This window comes from Convolutriloba macropyga, unplaced genomic scaffold (assembly GCF_964194025.1).
Source record: "Convolutriloba macropyga unplaced genomic scaffold, txConMacr16.3 SCAFFOLD_1079, whole genome shotgun sequence".
NCBI lineage: Eukaryota > Metazoa > Xenacoelomorpha > Acoela > Convolutidae > Convolutriloba > Convolutriloba macropyga.
In genome coordinates this window covers 12,084-37,853 of record NW_027449948.1, presented here as the reverse complement: position 1 = coordinate 37,853, position 25,770 = coordinate 12,084, and the positions used below count along the sequence as shown (strand labels likewise).

General features: G+C 39.8%; 16 non-coding genes across 16 annotated transcripts; all 16 read left to right on the top strand.

Annotated features, from left to right (window-relative positions):
• Positions 1–972: 972 nt before the first annotated feature.
• LOC142355474 (5S ribosomal RNA) lies at positions 973–1,091 on the top strand. Its single transcript, XR_012761229.1, has one exon. It is a non-coding gene; the product is annotated as a 5S ribosomal RNA (ribosomal RNA).
• A 1,324-nt stretch (positions 1,092–2,415) lies between these two features.
• On the top strand, positions 2,416–2,534 carry LOC142355473 (5S ribosomal RNA). The gene has a single exon (XR_012761228.1). It is a non-coding gene; the product is annotated as a 5S ribosomal RNA (ribosomal RNA).
• Positions 2,535–4,046: 1,512 nt separating this feature from the next.
• On the top strand, positions 4,047–4,165 carry LOC142355472 (5S ribosomal RNA). The gene has a single exon (XR_012761227.1). It is a non-coding gene; the product is annotated as a 5S ribosomal RNA (ribosomal RNA).
• Positions 4,166–5,489: 1,324 nt separating this feature from the next.
• Positions 5,490–5,608, top strand: LOC142355471 (5S ribosomal RNA). The gene has a single exon (XR_012761226.1). It is a non-coding gene; the product is annotated as a 5S ribosomal RNA (ribosomal RNA).
• A 1,512-nt stretch (positions 5,609–7,120) lies between these two features.
• LOC142355470 (5S ribosomal RNA) lies at positions 7,121–7,239 on the top strand. The gene has a single exon (XR_012761225.1). It is a non-coding gene; the product is annotated as a 5S ribosomal RNA (ribosomal RNA).
• Positions 7,240–8,375: 1,136 nt separating this feature from the next.
• On the top strand, positions 8,376–8,494 carry LOC142355468 (5S ribosomal RNA). The gene has a single exon (XR_012761224.1). It is a non-coding gene; the product is annotated as a 5S ribosomal RNA (ribosomal RNA).
• Positions 8,495–10,006: 1,512 nt separating this feature from the next.
• Positions 10,007–10,125, top strand: LOC142355467 (5S ribosomal RNA). The gene has a single exon (XR_012761223.1). It is a non-coding gene; the product is annotated as a 5S ribosomal RNA (ribosomal RNA).
• A 1,512-nt stretch (positions 10,126–11,637) lies between these two features.
• LOC142355466 (5S ribosomal RNA) lies at positions 11,638–11,756 on the top strand. The gene has a single exon (XR_012761222.1). It is a non-coding gene; the product is annotated as a 5S ribosomal RNA (ribosomal RNA).
• A 1,511-nt stretch (positions 11,757–13,267) lies between these two features.
• On the top strand, positions 13,268–13,386 carry LOC142355465 (5S ribosomal RNA). The gene has a single exon (XR_012761221.1). It is a non-coding gene; the product is annotated as a 5S ribosomal RNA (ribosomal RNA).
• A 1,324-nt stretch (positions 13,387–14,710) lies between these two features.
• Positions 14,711–14,829, top strand: LOC142355463 (5S ribosomal RNA). Its single transcript, XR_012761219.1, has one exon. It is a non-coding gene; the product is annotated as a 5S ribosomal RNA (ribosomal RNA).
• A 1,512-nt stretch (positions 14,830–16,341) lies between these two features.
• On the top strand, positions 16,342–16,460 carry LOC142355462 (5S ribosomal RNA). The gene has a single exon (XR_012761218.1). It is a non-coding gene; the product is annotated as a 5S ribosomal RNA (ribosomal RNA).
• A 1,512-nt stretch (positions 16,461–17,972) lies between these two features.
• On the top strand, positions 17,973–18,091 carry LOC142355461 (5S ribosomal RNA). The gene has a single exon (XR_012761217.1). It is a non-coding gene; the product is annotated as a 5S ribosomal RNA (ribosomal RNA).
• A 1,324-nt stretch (positions 18,092–19,415) lies between these two features.
• Positions 19,416–19,534, top strand: LOC142355460 (5S ribosomal RNA). Its single transcript, XR_012761216.1, has one exon. It is a non-coding gene; the product is annotated as a 5S ribosomal RNA (ribosomal RNA).
• A 1,700-nt stretch (positions 19,535–21,234) lies between these two features.
• Positions 21,235–21,353, top strand: LOC142355459 (5S ribosomal RNA). Its single transcript, XR_012761215.1, has one exon. It is a non-coding gene; the product is annotated as a 5S ribosomal RNA (ribosomal RNA).
• A 1,324-nt stretch (positions 21,354–22,677) lies between these two features.
• Positions 22,678–22,796, top strand: LOC142355458 (5S ribosomal RNA). The gene has a single exon (XR_012761214.1). It is a non-coding gene; the product is annotated as a 5S ribosomal RNA (ribosomal RNA).
• A 1,512-nt stretch (positions 22,797–24,308) lies between these two features.
• On the top strand, positions 24,309–24,427 carry LOC142355457 (5S ribosomal RNA). The gene has a single exon (XR_012761213.1). It is a non-coding gene; the product is annotated as a 5S ribosomal RNA (ribosomal RNA).
• Positions 24,428–25,770: the final 1,343 nt, after the last annotated feature.

Sequence of the window (25,770 nt, the reverse complement as noted above, 5' to 3'; positions counted from 1 at the left end):
TTTTTGTTTTATCCCAATCTATGGCTCAAGTGGAGCATGCCCACAAAAAATGAGCCAATTCGGACTAAAATTGACGATTTGGTGACCAAAACAAAGTTCGGTGATCGAAAAAGTTAAGCCTCATCGAGCGCGGATACTTTTTTGGAAATCGGTAAAAACTTGACCAAAACGGTTCGCTGTGCCCAATTTTTTTATTTTATCCCAAATTATGGCTCAAGTGGAGCGTGCCCACAAAAAATGAGCCAATTCGGACTAAAATTGACGATTTGGTGATCAAAACAAAGTTCGGTGATCGAAAAAGTTAAGCCTCATCGAGCGCGGATACTTTTTGTAAATGACAATTTCAGCAATAACCATTGCTCCAAACACACCCCATATACTTGTAAAGGCCATTCTAATAGTTCCCCTGCTTGCGTATACTGTATATTTGATATTTGGAACTGTCTCGGAAACATCAAAACTAATTGTAAATTTTCCCTTTATTAAACTAACTTTTAAGTTAGTGCAAATCGCTCAGTTCCATTCTTTAGGCTGCACTCCGCTAACGCAGAGTGCATTCAAATAAAACTTATCAAATAGAGTTGATACTTACCTATTTAATAAGTTTATCACAACAATTAGGCTAAAAGCAATTCGCCACTGATTTTCCCAATTACCGGCCTAAACCCACTGAAGTCATGCTTCCGGTTCAATGTCCGGTTATACAGGTTCCCCGTACCCAATCCATCTGTGCTTTGTTTTGCTGCCGTTCCACTGTATTGTGGATGGTTGGAAGCAAAAAGTTTGCGCTTTTGTCATAATACACTGTTTGGCTACGAATTGCATAAATTATAACACAACCGTGGCTAAAATTGCATGTATTAAGTGACTATTTTGCAAACCGCAAGGCGGCCAGTTAAAGTAATCCTATATATGAATATAAGACTACAATACAATACTGTTGTATATAAATTCGCTCCCGCTCACGCAAATGCCTACGACCATACCATGTTGAATGCACCGGTTCTCGTCCGATCACCGAAGTTAAGCAACATTGGGCCTGGTTAGTACTTGGATGGGTGACCGCTTGGGAACACCAGGTGTTGTAGGCTTTTTCTTTTGAGTATTCAAACCTCATAGAATACTTTTATTCGATATTTACACTTTTTAGAGCCTCAAAAAGCCTCGGTGATCGAAAAAGTTAAGCCTCATCGAGCGCGGATACTTTTTTGGAAATGGGTAAAAACTTGTCCAAAATGGTTCGCTGCGCCAGTTTTTTTTGTTTTATCCCAATCTATGGCTCAAGTGGAGCATGCCCACAAAAAATGAGCCAATTCGGACTAAAATTGACGATTTGGTGACCAAAACAAAGTTCGGTGATCGAAAAAGTTAAGCCTCATCGAGCGCGGATACTTTTTTGGAAATCGGTAAAAACTTGACCAAAACGGTTCGCTGTGCCCAATTTTTTTGTTTTATCCCAATCTATGGCTCAAGTGGAGCATGCCCACAAAAAATGAGCCAATTCGGACTAAAATTGACGATTTGGTGACCAAAACAAAGTTCGGTGATCGAAAAAGTTAAGCCTCATCGAGCGCGGATACTTTTTTGGAAATCGGTAAAAACTTGACCAAAACGGTTCGCTGTGCCCAATTTTTTTGTTTTATCCCAATCTATGGCTCAAGTGGAGCATGCCCACAAAAAATGAGCCAATTCGGACTAAAATTGACGATTTGGTGACCAAAACAAAGTTCGGTGATCGAAAAAGTTAAGCCTCATCGAGCGCGGATACTTTTTGTAAATGACAATTTCAGCAATAACCATTGCTCCAAACACACCCCATATACTTGTAAAGGCCATTCTAATAGTTCCCCTGCTTGCGTATACTGTATATTTGATATTTGGAACTGTCTCGGAAACATCAAAACTAATTGTAAATTTTCCCTTTATTAAACTAACTTTTAAGTTAGTGCAAATCGCTCAGTTCCATTCTTTAGGCTGCACTCCGCTAACGCAGAGTGCATTCAAATAAAACTTATCAAATAGAGTTGATACTTACCTATTTAATAAGTTTATCACAACAATTAGGCTAAAAGCAATTCGCCACTGATTTTCCCAATTACCGGCCTAAACCCACTGAAGTCATGCTTCCGGTTCAATGTCCGGTTATACAGGTTCCCCGTACCCAATCCATCTGTGCTTTGTTTTGCTGCCGTTCCACTGTATTGTGGATGGTTGGAAGCAAAAAGTTTGCGCTTTTGTCATAATACACTGTTTGGCTACGAATTGCATAAATTATAACACAACCGTGGCTAAAATTGCATGTATTAAGTGACTATTTTGCAAACCGCAAGGCGGCCAGTTAAAGTAATCCTATATATGAATATAAGACTACAATACAATACTGTTGTATATAAATTCGCTCCCGCTCACGCAAATGCCTACGACCATACCATGTTGAATGCACCGGTTCTCGTCCGATCACCGAAGTTAAGCAACATTGGGCCTGGTTAGTACTTGGATGGGTGACCGCTTGGGAACACCAGGTGTTGTAGGCTTTTTCTTTTGAGTATTCAAACCTCATAGAATACTTTTATTCGATATTTACACTTTTTAGAGCCTCAAAAAGCCTCGGTGATCGAAAAAGTTAAGCCTCATCGAGCGCGGATACTTTTTTGGAAATGGGTAAAAACTTGTCCAAAATGGTTCGCTGCGCCAGTTTTTTTTGTTTTATCCCAATCTATGGCTCAAGTGGAGCATGCCCACAAAAAATGAGCCAATTCGGACTAAAATTGACGATTTGGTGACCAAAACAAAGTTCGGTGATCGAAAAAGTTAAGCCTCATCGAGCGCGGATACTTTTTTGGAAATCGGTAAAAACTTGACCAAAACGGTTCGCTGTGCCCAATTTTTTTGTTTTATCCCAATCTATGGCTCAAGTGGAGCATGCCCACAAAAAATGAGCCAATTCGGACTAAAATTGACGATTTGGTGACCAAAACAAAGTTCGGTGATCGAAAAAGTTAAGCCTCATCGAGCGCGGATACTTTTTTGGAAATCGGTAAAAACTTGACCAAAACGGTTCGCTGTGCCCAATTTTTTTGTTTTATCCCAATCTATGGCTCAAGTGGAGCATGCCCACAAAAAATGAGCCAATTCGGACTAAAATTGACGATTTGGTGACCAAAACAAAGTTCGGTGATCGAAAAAGTTAAGCCTCATCGAGCGCGGATACTTTTTTGGAAATCGGTAAAAACTTGTGCAAAATGGTTTGCTGTGCCAGATTTTTTTATTTTATCCCAAATTATGGCTCAAGTGGAGCGTGCCCACAAAAAATGAGCCAATTCGGACTAAAATTGACGATTTGGTGATCAAAACAAAGTTCGGTGATCGAAAAAGTTAAGCCTCATCGAGCGCGGATACTTTTTGTAAATGACAATTTCAGCAATAACCATTGCTCCAAACACACCCCATATACTTGTAAAGGCCATTCTAATAGTTCCCCTGCTTGCGTATACTGTATATTTGATATTTGGAACTGTCTCGGAAACATCAAAACTAATTGTAAATTTTCCCTTTATTAAACTAACTTTTAAGTTAGTGCAAATCGCTCAGTTCCATTCTTTAGGCTGCACTCCGCTAACGCAGAGTGCATTCAAATAAAACTTATCAAATAGAGTTGATACTTACCTATTTAATAAGTTTATCACAACAATTAGGCTAAAAGCAATTCGCCACTGATTTTCCCAATTACCGGCCTAAACCCACTGAAGTCATGCTTCCGGTTCAATGTCCGGTTATACAGGTTCCCCGTACCCAATCCATCTGTGCTTTGTTTTGCTGCCGTTCCACTGTATTGTGGATGGTTGGAAGCAAAAAGTTTGCGCTTTTGTCATAATACACTGTTTGGCTACGAATTGCATAAATTATAACACAACCGTGGCTAAAATTGCATGTATTAAGTGACTATTTTGCAAACCGCAAGGCGGCCAGTTAAAGTAATCCTATATATGAATATAAGACTACAATACAATACTGTTGTATATAAATTCGCTCCCGCTCACGCAAATGCCTACGACCATACCATGTTGAATGCACCGGTTCTCGTCCGATCACCGAAGTTAAGCAACATTGGGCCTGGTTAGTACTTGGATGGGTGACCGCTTGGGAACACCAGGTGTTGTAGGCTTTTTCTTTTGAGTATTCAAACCTCATAGAATACTTTTATTCGATATTTACACTTTTTAGAGCCTCAAAAAGCCTCGGTGATCGAAAAAGTTAAGCCTCATCGAGCGCGGATACTTTTTTGGAAATGGGTAAAAACTTGTCCAAAATGGTTCGCTGTGCCAGATTTTTTTGTTTTATCCCAATCTATGGCTCAAGTGGAGCATGCCCACAAAAAATGAGCCAATTCGGACTAAAATTGACGATTTGGTGACCAAAACAAAGTTCGGTGATCGAAAAAGTTAAGCCTCATCGAGCGCGGATACTTTTTTGGAAATCGGTAAAAACTTGACCAAAACGGTTCGCTGTGCCCAATTTTTTTGTTTTATCCCAATCTATGGCTCAAGTGGAGCATGCCCACAAAAAATGAGCCAATTCGGACTAAAATTGACGATTTGGTGACCAAAACAAAGTTCGGTGATCGAAAAAGTTAAGCCTCATCGAGCGCGGATACTTTTTTGGAAATCGGTAAAAACTTGACCAAAACGGTTCGCTGTGCCCAATTTTTTTATTTTATCCCAAATTATGGCTCAAGTGGAGCGTGCCCACAAAAAATGAGCCAATTCGGACTAAAATTGACGATTTGGTGATCAAAACAAAGTTCGGTGATCGAAAAAGTTAAGCCTCATCGAGCGCGGATACTTTTTGTAAATGACAATTTCAGCAATAACCATTGCTCCAAACACACCCCATATACTTGTAAAGGCCATTCTAATAGTTCCCCTGCTTGCGTATACTGTATATTTGATATTTGGAACTGTCTCGGAAACATCAAAACTAATTGTAAATTTTCCCTTTATTAAACTAACTTTTAAGTTAGTGCAAATCGCTCAGTTCCATTCTTTAGGCTGCACTCCGCTAACGCAGAGTGCATTCAAATAAAACTTATCAAATAGAGTTGATACTTACCTATTTAATAAGTTTATCACAACAATTAGGCTAAAAGCAATTCGCCACTGATTTTCCCAATTACCGGCCTAAACCCACTGAAGTCATGCTTCCGGTTCAATGTCCGGTTATACAGGTTCCCCGTACCCAATCCATCTGTGCTTTGTTTTGCTGCCGTTCCACTGTATTGTGGATGGTTGGAAGCAAAAAGTTTGCGCTTTTGTCATAATACACTGTTTGGCTACGAATTGCATAAATTATAACACAACCGTGGCTAAAATTGCATGTATTAAGTGACTATTTTGCAAACCGCAAGGCGGCCAGTTAAAGTAATCCTATATATGAATATAAGACTACAATACAATACTGTTGTATATAAATTCGCTCCCGCTCACGCAAATGCCTACGACCATACCATGTTGAATGCACCGGTTCTCGTCCGATCACCGAAGTTAAGCAACATTGGGCCTGGTTAGTACTTGGATGGGTGACCGCTTGGGAACACCAGGTGTTGTAGGCTTTTTCTTTTGAGTATTCAAACCTCATAGAATACTTTTATTCGATATTTACACTTTTTAGAGCCTCAAAAAGCCTCGGTGATCGAAAAAGTTAAGCCTCATCGAGCGCGGATACTTTTTTGGAAATGGGTAAAAACTTGTCCAAAATGGTTCGCTGCGCCAGTTTTTTTTGTTTTATCCCAATCTATGGCTCAAGTGGAGCATGCCCACAAAAAATGAGCCAATTCGGACTAAAATTGACGATTTGGTGACCAAAACAAAGTTCGGTGATCGAAAAAGTTAAGCCTCATCGAGCGCGGATACTTTTTTGGAAATCGGTAAAAACTTGACCAAAACGGTTCGCTGTGCCCAATTTTTTTGTTTTATCCCAATCTATGGCTCAAGTGGAGCATGCCCACAAAAAATGAGCCAATTCGGACTAAAATTGACGATTTGGTGACCAAAACAAAGTTCGGTGATCGAAAAAGTTAAGCCTCATCGAGCGCGGATACTTTTTTGGAAATCGGTAAAAACTTGACCAAAACGGTTCGCTGTGCCCAATTTTTTTGTTTTATCCCAATCTATGGCTCAAGTGGAGCATGCCCACAAAAAATGAGCCAATTCGGACTAAAATTGACGATTTGGTGACCAAAACAAAGTTCGGTGATCGAAAAAGTTAAGCCTCATCGAGCGCGGATACTTTTTTGGAAATCGGTAAAAACTTGTGCAAAATGGTTTGCTGTGCCAGATTTTTTTATTTTATCCCAAATTATGGCTCAAGTGGAGCGTGCCCACAAAAAATGAGCCAATTCGGACTAAAATTGACGATTTGGTGATCAAAACAAAGTTCGGTGATCGAAAAAGTTAAGCCTCATCGAGCGCGGATACTTTTTGTAAATGACAATTTCAGCAATAACCATTGCTCCAAACACACCCCATATACTTGTAAAGGCCATTCTAATAGTTCCCCTGCTTGCGTATACTGTATATTTGATATTTGGAACTGTCTCGGAAACATCAAAACTAATTGTAAATTTTCCCTTTATTAAACTAACTTTTAAGTTAGTGCAAATCGCTCAGTTCCATTCTTTAGGCTGCACTCCGCTAACGCAGAGTGCATTCAAATAAAACTTATCAAATAGAGTTGATACTTACCTATTTAATAAGTTTATCACAACAATTAGGCTAAAAGCAATTCGCCACTGATTTTCCCAATTACCGGCCTAAACCCACTGAAGTCATGCTTCCGGTTCAATGTCCGGTTATACAGGTTCCCCGTACCCAATCCATCTGTGCTTTGTTTTGCTGCCGTTCCACTGTATTGTGGATGGTTGGAAGCAAAAAGTTTGCGCTTTTGTCATAATACACTGTTTGGCTACGAATTGCATAAATTATAACACAACCGTGGCTAAAATTGCATGTATTAAGTGACTATTTTGCAAACCGCAAGGCGGCCAGTTAAAGTAATCCTATATATGAATATAAGACTACAATACAATACTGTTGTATATAAATTCGCTCCCGCTCACGCAAATGCCTACGACCATACCATGTTGAATGCACCGGTTCTCGTCCGATCACCGAAGTTAAGCAACATTGGGCCTGGTTAGTACTTGGATGGGTGACCGCTTGGGAACACCAGGTGTTGTAGGCTTTTTCTTTTGAGTATTCAAACCTCATAGAATACTTTTATTCGATATTTACACTTTTTAGAGCCTCAAAAAGCCTCGGTGATCGAAAAAGTTAAGCCTCATCGAGCGCGGATACTTTTTTGGAAATGGGTAAAAACTTGTCCAAAATGGTTCGCTGCGCCAGTTTTTTTTGTTTTATCCCAATCTATGGCTCAAGTGGAGCATGCCCACAAAAAATGAGCCAATTCGGACTAAAATTGACGATTTGGTGACCAAAACAAAGTTCGGTGATCGAAAAAGTTAAGCCTCATCGAGCGCGGATACTTTTTTGGAAATCGGTAAAAACTTGACCAAAACGGTTCGCTGTGCCCAATTTTTTTATTTTATCCCAAATTATGGCTCAAGTGGAGCGTGCCCACAAAAAATGAGCCAATTCGGACTAAAATTGACGATTTGGTGATCAAAACAAAGTTCGGTGATCGAAAAAGTTAAGCCTCATCGAGCGCGGATACTTTTTGTAAATGACAATTTCAGCAATAACCATTGCTCCAAACACACCCCATATACTTGTAAAGGCCATTCTAATAGTTCCCCTGCTTGCGTATACTGTATATTTGATATTTGGAACTGTCTCGGAAACATCAAAACTAATTGTAAATTTTCCCTTTATTAAACTAACTTTTAAGTTAGTGCAAATCGCTCAGTTCCATTCTTTAGGCTGCACTCCGCTAACGCAGAGTGCATTCAAATAAAACTTATCAAATAGAGTTGATACTTACCTATTTAATAAGTTTATCACAACAATTAGGCTAAAAGCAATTCGCCACTGATTTTCCCAATTACCGGCCTAAACCCACTGAAGTCATGCTTCCGGTTCAATGTCCGGTTATACAGGTTCCCCGTACCCAATCCATCTGTGCTTTGTTTTGCTGCCGTTCCACTGTATTGTGGATGGTTGGAAGCAAAAAGTTTGCGCTTTTGTCATAATACACTGTTTGGCTACGAATTGCATAAATTATAACACAACCGTGGCTAAAATTGCATGTATTAAGTGACTATTTTGCAAACCGCAAGGCGGCCAGTTAAAGTAATCCTATATATGAATATAAGACTACAATACAATACTGTTGTATATAAATTCGCTCCCGCTCACGCAAATGCCTACGACCATACCATGTTGAATGCACCGGTTCTCGTCCGATCACCGAAGTTAAGCAACATTGGGCCTGGTTAGTACTTGGATGGGTGACCGCTTGGGAACACCAGGTGTTGTAGGCTTTTTCTTTTGAGTATTCAAACCTCATAGAATACTTTTATTCGATATTTACACTTTTTAGAGCCTCAAAAAGCCTCGGTGATCGAAAAAGTTAAGCCTCATCGAGCGCGGATACTTTTTTGGAAATGGGTAAAAACTTGTCCAAAATGGTTCGCTGCGCCAGTTTTTTTTGTTTTATCCCAATCTATGGCTCAAGTGGAGCATGCCCACAAAAAATGAGCCAATTCGGACTAAAATTGACGATTTGGTGACCAAAACAAAGTTCGGTGATCGAAAAAGTTAAGCCTCATCGAGCGCGGATACTTTTTTGGAAATCGGTAAAAACTTGACCAAAACGGTTCGCTGTGCCCAATTTTTTTGTTTTATCCCAATCTATGGCTCAAGTGGAGCATGCCCACAAAAAATGAGCCAATTCGGACTAAAATTGACGATTTGGTGACCAAAACAAAGTTCGGTGATCGAAAAAGTTAAGCCTCATCGAGCGCGGATACTTTTTTGGAAATCGGTAAAAACTTGACCAAAACGGTTCGCTGTGCCCAATTTTTTTGTTTTATCCCAATCTATGGCTCAAGTGGAGCATGCCCACAAAAAATGAGCCAATTCGGACTAAAATTGACGATTTGGTGACCAAAACAAAGTTCGGTGATCGAAAAAGTTAAGCCTCATCGAGCGCGGATACTTTTTTGGAAATCGGTAAAAACTTGTGCAAAATGGTTTGCTGTGCCAGATTTTTTTATTTTATCCCAAATTATGGCTCAAGTGGAGCGTGCCCACAAAAAATGAGCCAATTCGGACTAAAATTGACGATTTGGTGATCAAAACAAAGTTCGGTGATCGAAAAAGTTAAGCCTCATCGAGCGCGGATACTTTTTGTAAATGACAATTTCAGCAATAACCATTGCTCCAAACACACCCCATATACTTGTAAAGGCCATTCTAATAGTTCCCCTGCTTGCGTATACTGTATATTTGATATTTGGAACTGTCTCGGAAACATCAAAACTAATTGTAAATTTTCCCTTTATTAAACTAACTTTTAAGTTAGTGCAAATCGCTCAGTTCCATTCTTTAGGCTGCACTCCGCTAACGCAGAGTGCATTCAAATAAAACTTATCAAATAGAGTTGATACTTACCTATTTAATAAGTTTATCACAACAATTAGGCTAAAAGCAATTCGCCACTGATTTTCCCAATTACCGGCCTAAACCCACTGAAGTCATGCTTCCGGTTCAATGTCCGGTTATACAGGTTCCCCGTACCCAATCCATCTGTGCTTTGTTTTGCTGCCGTTCCACTGTATTGTGGATGGTTGGAAGCAAAAAGTTTGCGCTTTTGTCATAATACACTGTTTGGCTACGAATTGCATAAATTATAACACAACCGTGGCTAAAATTGCATGTATTAAGTGACTATTTTGCAAACCGCAAGGCGGCCAGTTAAAGTAATCCTATATATGAATATAAGACTACAATACAATACTGTTGTATATAAATTCGCTCCCGCTCACGCAAATGCCTACGACCATACCATGTTGAATGCACCGGTTCTCGTCCGATCACCGAAGTTAAGCAACATTGGGCCTGGTTAGTACTTGGATGGGTGACCGCTTGGGAACACCAGGTGTTGTAGGCTTTTTCTTTTGAGTATTCAAACCTCATAGAATACTTTTATTCGATATTTACACTTTTTAGAGCCTCAAAAAGCCTCGGTGATCGAAAAAGTTAAGCCTCATCGAGCGCGGATACTTTTTTGGAAATGGGTAAAAACTTGTCCAAAATGGTTCGCTGCGCCAGTTTTTTTTGTTTTATCCCAATCTATGGCTCAAGTGGAGCATGCCCACAAAAAATGAGCCAATTCGGACTAAAATTGACGATTTGGTGACCAAAACAAAGTTCGGTGATCGAAAAAGTTAAGCCTCATCGAGCGCGGATACTTTTTTGGAAATCGGTAAAAACTTGACCAAAACGGTTCGCTGTGCCCAATTTTTTTGTTTTATCCCAATCTATGGCTCAAGTGGAGCATGCCCACAAAAAATGAGCCAATTCGGACTAAAATTGACGATTTGGTGACCAAAACAAAGTTCGGTGATCGAAAAAGTTAAGCCTCATCGAGCGCGGATACTTTTTTGGAAATCGGTAAAAACTTGACCAAAACGGTTCGCTGTGCCCAATTTTTTTGTTTTATCCCAATCTATGGCTCAAGTGGAGCATGCCCACAAAAAATGAGCCAATTCGGACTAAAATTGACGATTTGGTGACCAAAACAAAGTTCGGTGATCGAAAAAGTTAAGCCTCATCGAGCGCGGATACTTTTTTGGAAATCGGTAAAAACTTGACCAAAACGGTTCGCTGTGCCCAATTTTTTTATTTTATCCCAAATTATGGCTCAAGTGGAGCGTGCCCACAAAAAATGAGCCAATTCGGACTAAAATTGACGATTTGGTGATCAAAACAAAGTTCGGTGATCGAAAAAGTTAAGCCTCATCGAGCGCGGATACTTTTTGTAAATGACAATTTCAGCAATAACCATTGCTCCAAACACACCCCATATACTTGTAAAGGCCATTCTAATAGTTCCCCTGCTTGCGTATACTGTATATTTGATATTTGGAACTGTCTCGGAAACATCAAAACTAATTGTAAATTTTCCCTTTATTAAACTAACTTTTAAGTTAGTGCAAATCGCTCAGTTCCATTCTTTAGGCTGCACTCCGCTAACGCAGAGTGCATTCAAATAAAACTTATCAAATAGAGTTGATACTTACCTATTTAATAAGTTTATCACAACAATTAGGCTAAAAGCAATTCGCCACTGATTTTCCCAATTACCGGCCTAAACCCACTGAAGTCATGCTTCCGGTTCAATGTCCGGTTATACAGGTTCCCCGTACCCAATCCATCTGTGCTTTGTTTTGCTGCCGTTCCACTGTATTGTGGATGGTTGGAAGCAAAAAGTTTGCGCTTTTGTCATAATACACTGTTTGGCTACGAATTGCATAAATTATAACACAACCGTGGCTAAAATTGCATGTATTAAGTGACTATTTTGCAAACCGCAAGGCGGCCAGTTAAAGTAATCCTATATATGAATATAAGACTACAATACAATACTGTTGTATATAAATTCGCTCCCGCTCACGCAAATGCCTACGACCATACCATGTTGAATGCACCGGTTCTCGTCCGATCACCGAAGTTAAGCAACATTGGGCCTGGTTAGTACTTGGATGGGTGACCGCTTGGGAACACCAGGTGTTGTAGGCTTTTTCTTTTGAGTATTCAAACCTCATAGAATACTTTTATTCGATATTTACACTTTTTAGAGCCTCAAAAAGCCTCGGTGATCGAAAAAGTTAAGCCTCATCGAGCGCGGATACTTTTTTGGAAATGGGTAAAAACTTGTCCAAAATGGTTCGCTGTGCCAGATTTTTTTGTTTTATCCCAATCTATGGCTCAAGTGGAGCATGCCCACAAAAAATGAGCCAATTCGGACTAAAATTGACGATTTGGTGACCAAAACAAAGTTCGGTGATCGAAAAAGTTAAGCCTCATCGAGCGCGGATACTTTTTTGGAAATCGGTAAAAACTTGACCAAAACGGTTCGCTGTGCCCAATTTTTTTGTTTTATCCCAATCTATGGCTCAAGTGGAGCATGCCCACAAAAAATGAGCCAATTCGGACTAAAATTGACGATTTGGTGACCAAAACAAAGTTCGGTGATCGAAAAAGTTAAGCCTCATCGAGCGCGGATACTTTTTTGGAAATCGGTAAAAACTTGACCAAAACGGTTCGCTGTGCCCAATTTTTTGTTTTATCCCAATCTATGGCTCAAGTGGAGCATGCCCACAAAAAATGAGCCAATTCGGACTAAAATTGACGATTTGGTGACCAAAACAAAGTTCGGTGATCGAAAAAGTTAAGCCTCATCGAGCGCGGATACTTTTTTGGAAATCGGTAAAAACTTGACCAAAACGGTTCGCTGTGCCCAATTTTTTTATTTTATCCCAAATTATGGCTCAAGTGGAGCGTGCCCACAAAAAATGAGCCAATTCGGACTAAAATTGACGATTTGGTGATCAAAACAAAGTTCGGTGATCGAAAAAGTTAAGCCTCATCGAGCGCGGATACTTTTTGTAAATGACAATTTCAGCAATAACCATTGCTCCAAACACACCCCATATACTTGTAAAGGCCATTCTAATAGTTCCCCTGCTTGCGTATACTGTATATTTGATATTTGGAACTGTCTCGGAAACATCAAAACTAATTGTAAATTTTCCCTTTATTAAACTAACTTTTAAGTTAGTGCAAATCGCTCAGTTCCATTCTTTAGGCTGCACTCCGCTAACGCAGAGTGCATTCAAATAAAACTTATCAAATAGAGTTGATACTTACCTATTTAATAAGTTTATCACAACAATTAGGCTAAAAGCAATTCGCCACTGATTTTCCCAATTACCGGCCTAAACCCACTGAAGTCATGCTTCCGGTTCAATGTCCGGTTATACAGGTTCCCCGTACCCAATCCATCTGTGCTTTGTTTTGCTGCCGTTCCACTGTATTGTGGATGGTTGGAAGCAAAAAGTTTGCGCTTTTGTCATAATACACTGTTTGGCTACGAATTGCATAAATTATAACACAACCGTGGCTAAAATTGCATGTATTAAGTGACTATTTTGCAAACCGCAAGGCGGCCAGTTAAAGTAATCCTATATATGAATATAAGACTACAATACAATACTGTTGTATATAAATTCGCTCCCGCTCACGCAAATGCCTACGACCATACCATGTTGAATGCACCGGTTCTCGTCCGATCACCGAAGTTAAGCAACATTGGGCCTGGTTAGTACTTGGATGGGTGACCGCTTGGGAACACCAGGTGTTGTAGGCTTTTTCTTTTGAGTATTCAAACCTCATAGAATACTTTTATTCGATATTTACACTTTTTAGAGCCTCAAAAAGCCTCGGTGATCGAAAAAGTTAAGCCTCATCGAGCGCGGATACTTTTTTGGAAATGGGTAAAAACTTGTCCAAAATGGTTCGCTGCGCCAGTTTTTTTTGTTTTATCCCAATCTATGGCTCAAGTGGAGCATGCCCACAAAAAATGAGCCAATTCGGACTAAAATTGACGATTTGGTGACCAAAACAAAGTTCGGTGATCGAAAAAGTTAAGCCTCATCGAGCGCGGATACTTTTTTGGAAATCGGTAAAAACTTGACCAAAACGGTTCGCTGTGCCCAATTTTTTTGTTTTATCCCAATCTATGGCTCAAGTGGAGCATGCCCACAAAAAATGAGCCAATTCGGACTAAAATTGACGATTTGGTGACCAAAACAAAGTTCGGTGATCGAAAAAGTTAAGCCTCATCGAGCGCGGATACTTTTTTGGAAATCGGTAAAAACTTGTGCAAAATGGTTTGCTGTGCCAGATTTTTTTATTTTATCCCAAATTATGGCTCAAGTGGAGCGTGCCCACAAAAAATGAGCCAATTCGGACTAAAATTGACGATTTGGTGATCAAAACAAAGTTCGGTGATCGAAAAAGTTAAGCCTCATCGAGCGCGGATACTTTTTGTAAATGACAATTTCAGCAATAACCATTGCTCCAAACACACCCCATATACTTGTAAAGGCCATTCTAATAGTTCCCCTGCTTGCGTATACTGTATATTTGATATTTGGAACTGTCTCGGAAACATCAAAACTAATTGTAAATTTTCCCTTTATTAAACTAACTTTTAAGTTAGTGCAAATCGCTCAGTTCCATTCTTTAGGCTGCACTCCGCTAACGCAGAGTGCATTCAAATAAAACTTATCAAATAGAGTTGATACTTACCTATTTAATAAGTTTATCACAACAATTAGGCTAAAAGCAATTCGCCACTGATTTTCCCAATTACCGGCCTAAACCCACTGAAGTCATGCTTCCGGTTCAATGTCCGGTTATACAGGTTCCCCGTACCCAATCCATCTGTGCTTTGTTTTGCTGCCGTTCCACTGTATTGTGGATGGTTGGAAGCAAAAAGTTTGCGCTTTTGTCATAATACACTGTTTGGCTACGAATTGCATAAATTATAACACAACCGTGGCTAAAATTGCATGTATTAAGTGACTATTTTGCAAACCGCAAGGCGGCCAGTTAAAGTAATCCTATATATGAATATAAGACTACAATACAATACTGTTGTATATAAATTCGCTCCCGCTCACGCAAATGCCTACGACCATACCATGTTGAATGCACCGGTTCTCGTCCGATCACCGAAGTTAAGCAACATTGGGCCTGGTTAGTACTTGGATGGGTGACCGCTTGGGAACACCAGGTGTTGTAGGCTTTTTCTTTTGAGTATTCAAACCTCATAGAATACTTTTATTCGATATTTACACTTTTTAGAGCCTCAAAAAGCCTCGGTGATCGAAAAAGTTAAGCCTCATCGAGCGCGGATACTTTTTTGGAAATGGGTAAAAACTTGTCCAAAATGGTTCGCTGCGCCCAATTTTTTTGTTTTATCCCAATCTATGGCTCAAGTGGAGCATGCCCACAAAAAATGAGCCAATTCGGACTAAAATTGACGATTTGGTGACCAAAACAAAGTTCGGTGATCGAAAAAGTTAAGCCTCATCGAGCGCGGATACTTTTTTGGAAATCGGTAAAAACTTGACCAAAACGGTTCGCTGTGCCCAATTTTTTTGTTTTATCCCAATCTATGGCTCAAGTGGAGCATGCCCACAAAAAATGAGCCAATTCGGACTAAAATTGACGATTTGGTGACCAAAACAAAGTTCGGTGATCGAAAAAGTTAAGCCTCATCGAGCGCGGATACTTTTTTGGAAATCGGTAAAAACTTGACCAAAACGGTTCGCTGTGCCCAATTTTTTTGTTTTATCCCAATCTATGGCTCAAGTGGAGCATGCCCACAAAAAATGAGCCAATTCGGACTAAAATTGACGATTTGGTGACCAAAACAAAGTTCGGTGATCGAAAAAGTTAAGCCTCATCGAGCGCGGATACTTTTTTGGAAATCGGTAAAAACTTGACCAAAACGGTTCGCTGTGCCCAATTTTTTTATTTTATCCCAAATTATGGCTCAAGTGGAGCGTGCCCACAAAAAATGAGCCAATTCGGACTAAAATTGACGATTTGGTGATCAAAACAAAGTTCGGTGATCGAAAAAGTTAAGCCTCATCGAGCGCGGATACTTTTTGTAAATGACAATTTCAGCAATAACCATTGCTCCAAACACACCCCATATACTTGTAAAGGCCATTCTAATAGTTCCCCTGCTTGCGTATACTGTATATTTGATATTTGGAACTGTCTCGGAAACATCAAAACTAATTGTAAATTTTCCCTTTATTAAACTAACTTTTAAGTTAGTGCAAATCGCTCAGTTCCATTCTTTAGGCTGCACTCCGCTAACGCAGAGTGCATTCAAATAAAACTTATCAAATAGAGTTGATACTTACCTATTTAATAAGTTTATCACAACAATTAGGCTAAAAGCAATTCGCCACTGATTTTCCCAATTACCGGCCTAAACCCACTGAAGTCATGCTTCCGGTTCAATGTCCGGTTATACAGGTTCCCCGTACCCAATCCATCTGTGCTTTGTTTTGCTGCCGTTCCACTGTATTGTGGATGGTTGGAAGCAAAAAGTTTGCGCTTTTGTCATAATACACTGTTTGGCTACGAATTGCATAAATTATAACACAACCGTGGCTAAAATTGCATGTATTAAGTGACTATTTTGCAAACCGCAAGGCGGCCAGTTAAAGTAATCCTATATATGAATATAAGACTACAATACAATACTGTTGTATATAAATTCGCTCCCGCTCACGCAAATGCCTACGACCATACCATGTTGAATGCACCGGTTCTCGTCCGATCACCGAAGTTAAGCAACATTGGGCCTGGTTAGTACTTGGATGGGTGACCGCTTGGGAACACCAGGTGTTGTAGGCTTTTTCTTTTGAGTATTCAAACCTCATAGAATACTTTTATTCGATATTTACACTTTTTAGAGCCTCAAAAAGCCTCGGTGATCGAAAAAGTTAAGCCTCATCGAGCGCGGATACTTTTTTGGAAATGGGTAAAAACTTGTCCAAAATGGTTCGCTGCGCCAGTTTTTTTTGTTTTATCCCAATCTATGGCTCAAGTGGAGCATGCCCACAAAAAATGAGCCAATTCGGACTAAAATTGACGATTTGGTGACCAAAACAAAGTTCGGTGATCGAAAAAGTTAAGCCTCATCGAGCGCGGATACTTTTTTGGAAATCGGTAAAAACTTGACCAAAACGGTTCGCTGTGCCCAATTTTTTTGTTTTATCCCAATCTATGGCTCAAGTGGAGCATGCCCACAAAAAATGAGCCAATTCGGACTAAAATTGACGATTTGGTGACCAAAACAAAGTTCGGTGATCGAAAAAGTTAAGCCTCATCGAGCGCGGATACTTTTTTGGAAATCGGTAAAAACTTGACCAAAACGGTTCGCTGTGCCCAATTTTTTTGTTTTATCCCAATCTATGGCTCAAGTGGAGCATGCCCACAAAAAATGAGCCAATTCGGACTAAAATTGACGATTTGGTGACCAAAACAAAGTTCGGTGATCGAAAAAGTTAAGCCTCATCGAGCGCGGATACTTTTTTGGAAATCGGTAAAAACTTGACCAAAACGGTTCGCTGTGCCCAATTTTTTTATTTTATCCCAAATTATGGCTCAAGTGGAGCGTGCCCACAAAAAATGAGCCAATTCGGACTAAAATTGACGATTTGGTGATCAAAACAAAGTTCGGTGATCGAAAAAGTTAAGCCTCATCGAGCGCGGATACTTTTTGTAAATGACAATTTCAGCAATAACCATTGCTCCAAACACACCCCATATACTTGTAAAGGCCATTCTAATAGTTCCCCTGCTTGCGTATACTGTATATTTGATATTTGGAACTGTCTCGGAAACATCAAAACTAATTGTAAATTTTCCCTTTATTAAACTAACTTTTAAGTTAGTGCAAATCGCTCAGTTCCATTCTTTAGGCTGCACTCCGCTAACGCAGAGTGCATTCAAATAAAACTTATCAAATAGAGTTGATACTTACCTATTTAATAAGTTTATCACAACAATTAGGCTAAAAGCAATTCGCCACTGATTTTCCCAATTACCGGCCTAAACCCACTGAAGTCATGCTTCCGGTTCAATGTCCGGTTATACAGGTTCCCCGTACCCAATCCATCTGTGCTTTGTTTTGCTGCCGTTCCACTGTATTGTGGATGGTTGGAAGCAAAAAGTTTGCGCTTTTGTCATAATACACTGTTTGGCTACGAATTGCATAAATTATAACACAACCGTGGCTAAAATTGCATGTATTAAGTGACTATTTTGCAAACCGCAAGGCGGCCAGTTAAAGTAATCCTATATATGAATATAAGACTACAATACAATACTGTTGTATATAAATTCGCTCCCGCTCACGCAAATGCCTACGACCATACCATGTTGAATGCACCGGTTCTCGTCCGATCACCGAAGTTAAGCAACATTGGGCCTGGTTAGTACTTGGATGGGTGACCGCTTGGGAACACCAGGTGTTGTAGGCTTTTTCTTTTGAGTATTCAAACCTCATAGAATACTTTTATTCGATATTTACACTTTTTAGAGCCTCAAAAAGCCTCGGTGATCGAAAAAGTTAAGCCTCATCGAGCGCGGATACTTTTTTGGAAATGGGTAAAAACTTGTCCAAAATGGTTCGCTGTGCCAGATTTTTTTGTTTTATCCCAAGTTATGACTCAAGTGGAGCATGCCCACAAAAAATGAGCCAATTCGGACTAAAATTGACGATTTGGTGACCAAAACAAAGTTCGGTGATCGAAAAAGTTAAGCCTCATCGAGCGCGGATACTTTTTTGGAAATCGGTAAAAACTTGACCAAAACGGTTCGCTGTGCCCAATTTTTTTGTTTTATCCCAATCTATGGCTCAAGTGGAGCATGCCCACAAAAAATGAGCCAATTCGGACTAAAATTGACGATTTGGTGACCAAAACAAAGTTCGGTGATCGAAAAAGTTAAGCCTCATCGAGCGCGGATACTTTTTTGGAAATCGGTAAAAACTTGACCAAAACGGTTCGCTGTGCCCAATTTTTTTATTTTATCCCAAATTATGGCTCAAGTGGAGCGTGCCCACAAAAAATGAGCCAATTCGGACTAAAATTGACGATTTGGTGATCAAAACAAAGTTCGGTGATCGAAAAAGTTAAGCCTCATCGAGCGCGGATACTTTTTGTAAATGACAATTTCAGCAATAACCATTGCTCCAAACACACCCCATATACTTGTAAAGGCCATTCTAATAGTTCCCCTGCTTGCGTATACTGTATATTTGATATTTGGAACTGTCTCGGAAACATCAAAACTAATTGTAAATTTTCCCTTTATTAAACTAACTTTTAAGTTAGTGCAAATCGCTCAGTTCCATTCTTTAGGCTGCACTCCGCTAACGCAGAGTGCATTCAAATAAAACTTATCAAATAGAGTTGATACTTACCTATTTAATAAGTTTATCACAACAATTAGGCTAAAAGCAATTCGCCACTGATTTTCCCAATTACCGGCCTAAACCCACTGAAGTCATGCTTCCGGTTCAATGTCCGGTTATACAGGTTCCCCGTACCCAATCCATCTGTGCTTTGTTTTGCTGCCGTTCCACTGTATTGTGGATGGTTGGAAGCAAAAAGTTTGCGCTTTTGTCATAATACACTGTTTGGCTACGAATTGCATAAATTATAACACAACCGTGGCTAAAATTGCATGTATTAAGTGACTATTTTGCAAACCGCAAGGCGGCCAGTTAAAGTAATCCTATATATGAATATAAGACTACAATACAATACTGTTGTATATAAATTCGCTCCCGCTCACGCAAATGCCTACGACCATACCATGTTGAATGCACCGGTTCTCGTCCGATCACCGAAGTTAAGCAACATTGGGCCTGGTTAGTACTTGGATGGGTGACCGCTTGGGAACACCAGGTGTTGTAGGCTTTTTCTTTTGAGTATTCAAACCTCATAGAATACTTTTATTCGATATTTACACTTTTTAGAGCCTCAAAAAGCCTCGGTGATCGAAAAAGTTAAGCCTCATCGAGCGCGGATACTTTTTTGGAAATGGGTAAAAACTTGTCCAAAATGGTTCGCTGTGCCAGATTTTTTTGTTTTATCCCAATCTATGGCTCAAGTGGAGCATGCCCACAAAAAATGAGCCAATTCGGACTAAAATTGACGATTTGGTGACCAAAACAAAGTTCGGTGATCGAAAAAGTTAAGCCTCATCGAGCGCGGATACTTTTTTGGAAATCGGTAAAAACTTGACCAAAACGGTTCGCTGTGCCCAATTTTTTTGTTTTATCCCAATCTATGGCTCAAGTGGAGCATGCCCACAAAAAATGAGCCAATTCGGACTAAAATTGACGATTTGGTGACCAAAACAAAGTTCGCTGATCGAAAAAGTTAAGCCTCATCGAGCGCGGATACTTTTTTGGAAATCGGTAAAAACTTGACCAAAACGGTTCGCTGTGCCCAATTTTTTTGTTTTATCCCAATCTATGGCTCAAGTGGAGCATGCCCACAAAAAATGAGCCAATTCGGACTAAAATTGACGATTTGGTGACCAAAACAAAGTTCGGTGATCGAAAAAGTTAAGCCTCATCGAGCGCGGATACTTTTTTGGAAATCGGTAAAAACTTGACCAAAACGGTTCGCTGTGCCCAATTTTTTTGTTTTATCCCAATCTATGGCTCAAGTGGAGCATGCCCACAAAAAATGAGCCAATTCGGACTAAAATTGACGATTTGGTGACCAAAACAAAGTTCGGTGATCGAAAAAGTTAAGCCTCATCGAGCGCGGATACTTTTTTGGAAATCGGTAAAAACTTGACCAAAACGGTTCGCTGTGCCCAATTTTTTTATTTTATCCCAAATTATGGCTCAAGTGGAGCGTGCCCACAAAAAATGAGCCAATTCGGACTAAAATTGACGATTTGGTGATCAAAACAAAGTTCGGTGATCGAAAAAGTTAAGCCTCATCGAGCGCGGATACTTTTTGTAAATGACAATTTCAGCAATAACCATTGCTCCAAACACACCCCATATACTTGTAAAGGCCATTCTAATAGTTCCCCTGCTTGCGTATACTGTATATTTGATATTTGGAACTGTCTCGGAAACATCAAAACTAATTGTAAATTTTCCCTTTATTAAACTAACTTTTAAGTTAGTGCAAATCGCTCAGTTCCATTCTTTAGGCTGCACTCCGCTAACGCAGAGTGCATTCAAATAAAACTTATCAAATAGAGTTGATACTTACCTATTTAATAAGTTTATCACAACAATTAGGCTAAAAGCAATTCGCCACTGATTTTCCCAATTACCGGCCTAAACCCACTGAAGTCATGCTTCCGGTTCAATGTCCGGTTATACAGGTTCCCCGTACCCAATCCATCTGTGCTTTGTTTTGCTGCCGTTCCACTGTATTGTGGATGGTTGGAAGCAAAAAGTTTGCGCTTTTGTCATAATACACTGTTTGGCTACGAATTGCATAAATTATAACACAACCGTGGCTAAAATTGCATGTATTAAGTGACTATTTTGCAAACCGCAAGGCGGCCAGTTAAAGTAATCCTATATATGAATATAAGACTACAATACAATACTGTTGTATATAAATTCGCTCCCGCTCACGCAAATGCCTACGACCATACCATGTTGAATGCACCGGTTCTCGTCCGATCACCGAAGTTAAGCAACATTGGGCCTGGTTAGTACTTGGATGGGTGACCGCTTGGGAACACCAGGTGTTGTAGGCTTTTTCTTTTGAGTATTCAAACCTCATAGAATACTTTTATTCGATATTTACACTTTTTAGAGCCTCAAAAAGCCTCGGTGATCGAAAAAGTTAAGCCTCATCGAGCGCGGATACTTTTTTGGAAATGGGTAAAAACTTGTCCAAAATGGTTCGCTGTGCCAGATTTTTTTGTTTTATCCCAAGTTATGACTCAAGTGGAGCATGCCCACAAAAAATGAGCCAATTCGGACTAAAATTGACGATTTGGTGACCAAAACAAAGTTCGGTGATCGAAAAAGTTAAGCCTCATCGAGCGCGGATACTTTTTTGGAAATCGGTAAAAACTTGACCAAAACGGTTCGCTGTGCCCAATTTTTTTGTTTTATCCCAATCTATGGCTCAAGTGGAGCATGCCCACAAAAAATGAGCCAATTCGGACTAAAATTGACGATTTGGTGACCAAAACAAAGTTCGGTGATCGAAAAAGTTAAGCCTCATCGAGCGCGGATACTTTTTTGGAAATCGGTAAAAACTTGACCAAAACGGTTCGCTGTGCCCAATTTTTTTATTTTATCCCAAATTATGGCTCAAGTGGAGCGTGCCCACAAAAAATGAGCCAATTCGGACTAAAATTGACGATTTGGTGATCAAAACAAAGTTCGGTGATCGAAAAAGTTAAGCCTCATCGAGCGCGGATACTTTTTGTAAATGACAATTTCAGCAATAACCATTGCTCCAAACACACCCCATATACTTGTAAAGGCCATTCTAATAGTTCCCCTGCTTGCGTATACTGTATATTTGATATTTGGAACTGTCTCGGAAACATCAAAACTAATTGTAAATTTTCCCTTTATTAAACTAACTTTTAAGTTAGTGCAAATCGCTCAGTTCCATTCTTTAGGCTGCACTCCGCTAACGCAGAGTGCATTCAAATAAAACTTATCAAATAGAGTTGATACTTACCTATTTAATAAGTTTATCACAACAATTAGGCTAAAAGCAATTCGCCACTGATTTTCCCAATTACCGGCCTAAACCCACTGAAGTCATGCTTCCGGTTCAATGTCCGGTTATACAGGTTCCCCGTACCCAATCCATCTGTGCTTTGTTTTGCTGCCGTTCCACTGTATTGTGGATGGTTGGAAGCAAAAAGTTTGCGCTTTTGTCATAATACACTGTTTGGCTACGAATTGCATAAATTATAACACAACCGTGGCTAAAATTGCATGTATTAAGTGACTATTTTGCAAACCGCAAGGCGGCCAGTTAAAGTAATCCTATATATGAATATAAGACTACAATACAATACTGTTGTATATAAATTCGCTCCCGCTCACGCAAATGCCTACGACCATACCATGTTGAATGCACCGGTTCTCGTCCGATCACCGAAGTTAAGCAACATTGGGCCTGGTTAGTACTTGGATGGGTGACCGCTTGGGAACACCAGGTGTTGTAGGCTTTTTCTTTTGAGTATTCAAACCTCATAGAATACTTTTATTCGATATTTACACTTTTTAGAGCCTCAAAAAGCCTCGGTGATCGAAAAAGTTAAGCCTCATCGAGCGCGGATACTTTTTTGGAAATGGGTAAAAACTTGTCCAAAATGGTTCGCTGCGCCCAATTTTTTTGTTTTATCCCAATCTATGGCTCAAGTGGAGCATGCCCACAAAAAATGAGCCAATTCGGACTAAAATTGACGATTTGGTGACCAAAACAAAGTTCGGTGATCGAAAAAGTTAAGCCTCATCGAGCGCGGATACTTTTTTGGAAATCGGTAAAAACTTGACCAAAACGGTTCGCTGTGCCCAATTTTTTTGTTTTATCCCAATCTATGGCTCAAGTGGAGCATGCCCACAAAAAATGAGCCAATTCGGACTAAAATTGACGATTTGGTGACCAAAACAAAGTTCGGTGATCGAAAAAGTTAAGCCTCATCGAGCGCGGATACTTTTTTGGAAATCGGTAAAAACTTGACCAAAACGGTTCGCTGTGCCCAATTTTTTTGTTTTATCCCAATCTATGGCTCAAGTGGAGCATGCCCACAAAAAATGAGCCAATTCGGACTAAAATTGACGATTTGGTGACCAAAACAAAGTTCGGTGATCGAAAAAGTTAAGCCTCATCGAGCGCGGATACTTTTTTGGAAATCGGTAAAAACTTGACCAAAACGGTTCGCTGTGCCCAATTTTTTTATTTTATCCCAAATTATGGCTCAAGTGGAGCGTGCCCACAAAAAATGAGCCAATTCGGACTAAAATTGACGATTTGGTGATCAAAACAAAGTTCGGTGATCGAAAAAGTTAAGCCTCATCGAGCGCGGATACTTTTTGTAAATGACAATTTCAGCAATAACCATTGCTCCAAACACACCCCATATACTTGTAAAGGCCATTCTAATAGTTCCCCTGCTTGCGTATACTGTATATTTGATATTTGGAACTGTCTCGGAAACATCAAAACTAATTGTAAATTTTCCCTTTATTAAACTAACTTTTAAGTTAGTGCAAATCGCTCAGTTCCATTCTTTAGGCTGCACTCCGCTAACGCAGAGTGCATTCAAATAAAACTTATCAAATAGAGTTGATACTTACCTATTTAATAAGTTTATCACAACAATTAGGCTAAAAGCAATTCGCCACTGATTTTCCCAATTACCGGCCTAAACCCACTGAAGTCATGCTTCCGGTTCAATGTCCGGTTATACAGGTTCCCCGTACCCAATCCATCTGTGCTTTGTTTTGCTGCCGTTCCACTGTATTGTGGATGGTTGGAAGCAAAAAGTTTGCGCTTTTGTCATAATACACTGTTTGGCTACGAATTGCATAAATTATAACACAACCGTGGCTAAAATTGCATGTATTAAGTGACTATTTTGCAAACCGCAAGGCGGCCAGTTAAAGTAATCCTATATATGAATATAAGACTACAATACAATACTGTTGTATATAAATTCGCTCCCGCTCACGCAAATGCCTACGACCATACCATGTTGAATGCACCGGTTCTCGTCCGATCACCGAAGTTAAGCAACATTGGGCCTGGTTAGTACTTGGATGGGTGACCGCTTGGGAACACCAGGTGTTGTAGGCTTTTTCTTTTGAGTATTCAAACCTCATAGAATACTTTTATTCGATATTTACACTTTTTAGAGCCTCAAAAAGCCTCGGTGATCGAAAAAGTTAAGCCTCATCGAGCGCGGATACTTTTTTGGAAATGGGTAAAAACTTGTCCAAAATGGTTCGCTGCGCCAGTTTTTTTTGTTTTATCCCAATCTATGGCTCAAGTGGAGCATGCCCACAAAAAATGAGCCAATTCGGACTAAAATTGACGATTTGGTGACCAAAACAAAGTTCGGTGATCGAAAAAGTTAAGCCTCATCGAGCGCGGATACTTTTTTGGAAATCGGTAAAAACTTGACCAAAACGGTTCGCTGTGCCCAATTTTTTTGTTTTATCCCAATCTATGGCTCAAGTGGAGCATGCCCACAAAAAATGAGCCAATTCGGACTAAAATTGACGATTTGGTGACCAAAACAAAGTTCGGTGATCGAAAAAGTTAAGCCTCATCGAGCGCGGATACTTTTTTGGAAATCGGTAAAAACTTGACCAAAACGGTTCGCTGTGCCCAATTTTTTTATTTTATCCCAATCTATGGCTCAAGTGGAGCATGCCCACAAAAAATGAGCCAATTCGGACTAAAATTGACGATTTGGTGACCAAAACAAAGTTCGGTGATCGAAAAAGTTAAGCCTCATCGAGCGCGGATACTTTTTTGGAAATCGGTAAAAACTTGACCAAAACGGTTCGCTGTGCCCAATTTTTTTATTTTATCCCAAATTATGGCTCAAGTGGAGCGTGCCCACAAAAAATGAGCCAATTCGGACTAAAATTGACGATTTGGTGATCAAAACAAAGTTCGGTGATCGAAAAAGTTAAGCCTCATCGAGCGCGGATACTTTTTGTAAATGACAATTTCAGCAATAACCATTGCTCCAAACACACCCCATATACTTGTAAAGGCCATTCTAATAGTTCCCCTGCTTGCGTATACTGTATATTTGATATTTGGAACTGTCTCGGAAACATCAAAACTAATTGTAAATTTTCCCTTTATTAAACTAACTTTTAAGTTAGTGCAAATCGCTCAGTTCCATTCTTTAGGCTGCACTCCGCTAACGCAGAGTGCATTCAAATAAAACTTATCAAATAGAGTTGATACTTACCTATTTAATAAGTTTATCACAACAATTAGGCTAAAAGCAATTCGCCACTGATTTTCCCAATTACCGGCCTAAACCCACTGAAGTCATGCTTCCGGTTCAATGTCCGGTTATACAGGTTCCCCGTACCCAATCCATCTGTGCTTTGTTTTGCTGCCGTTCCACTGTATTGTGGATGGTTGGAAGCAAAAAGTTTGCGCTTTTGTCATAATAC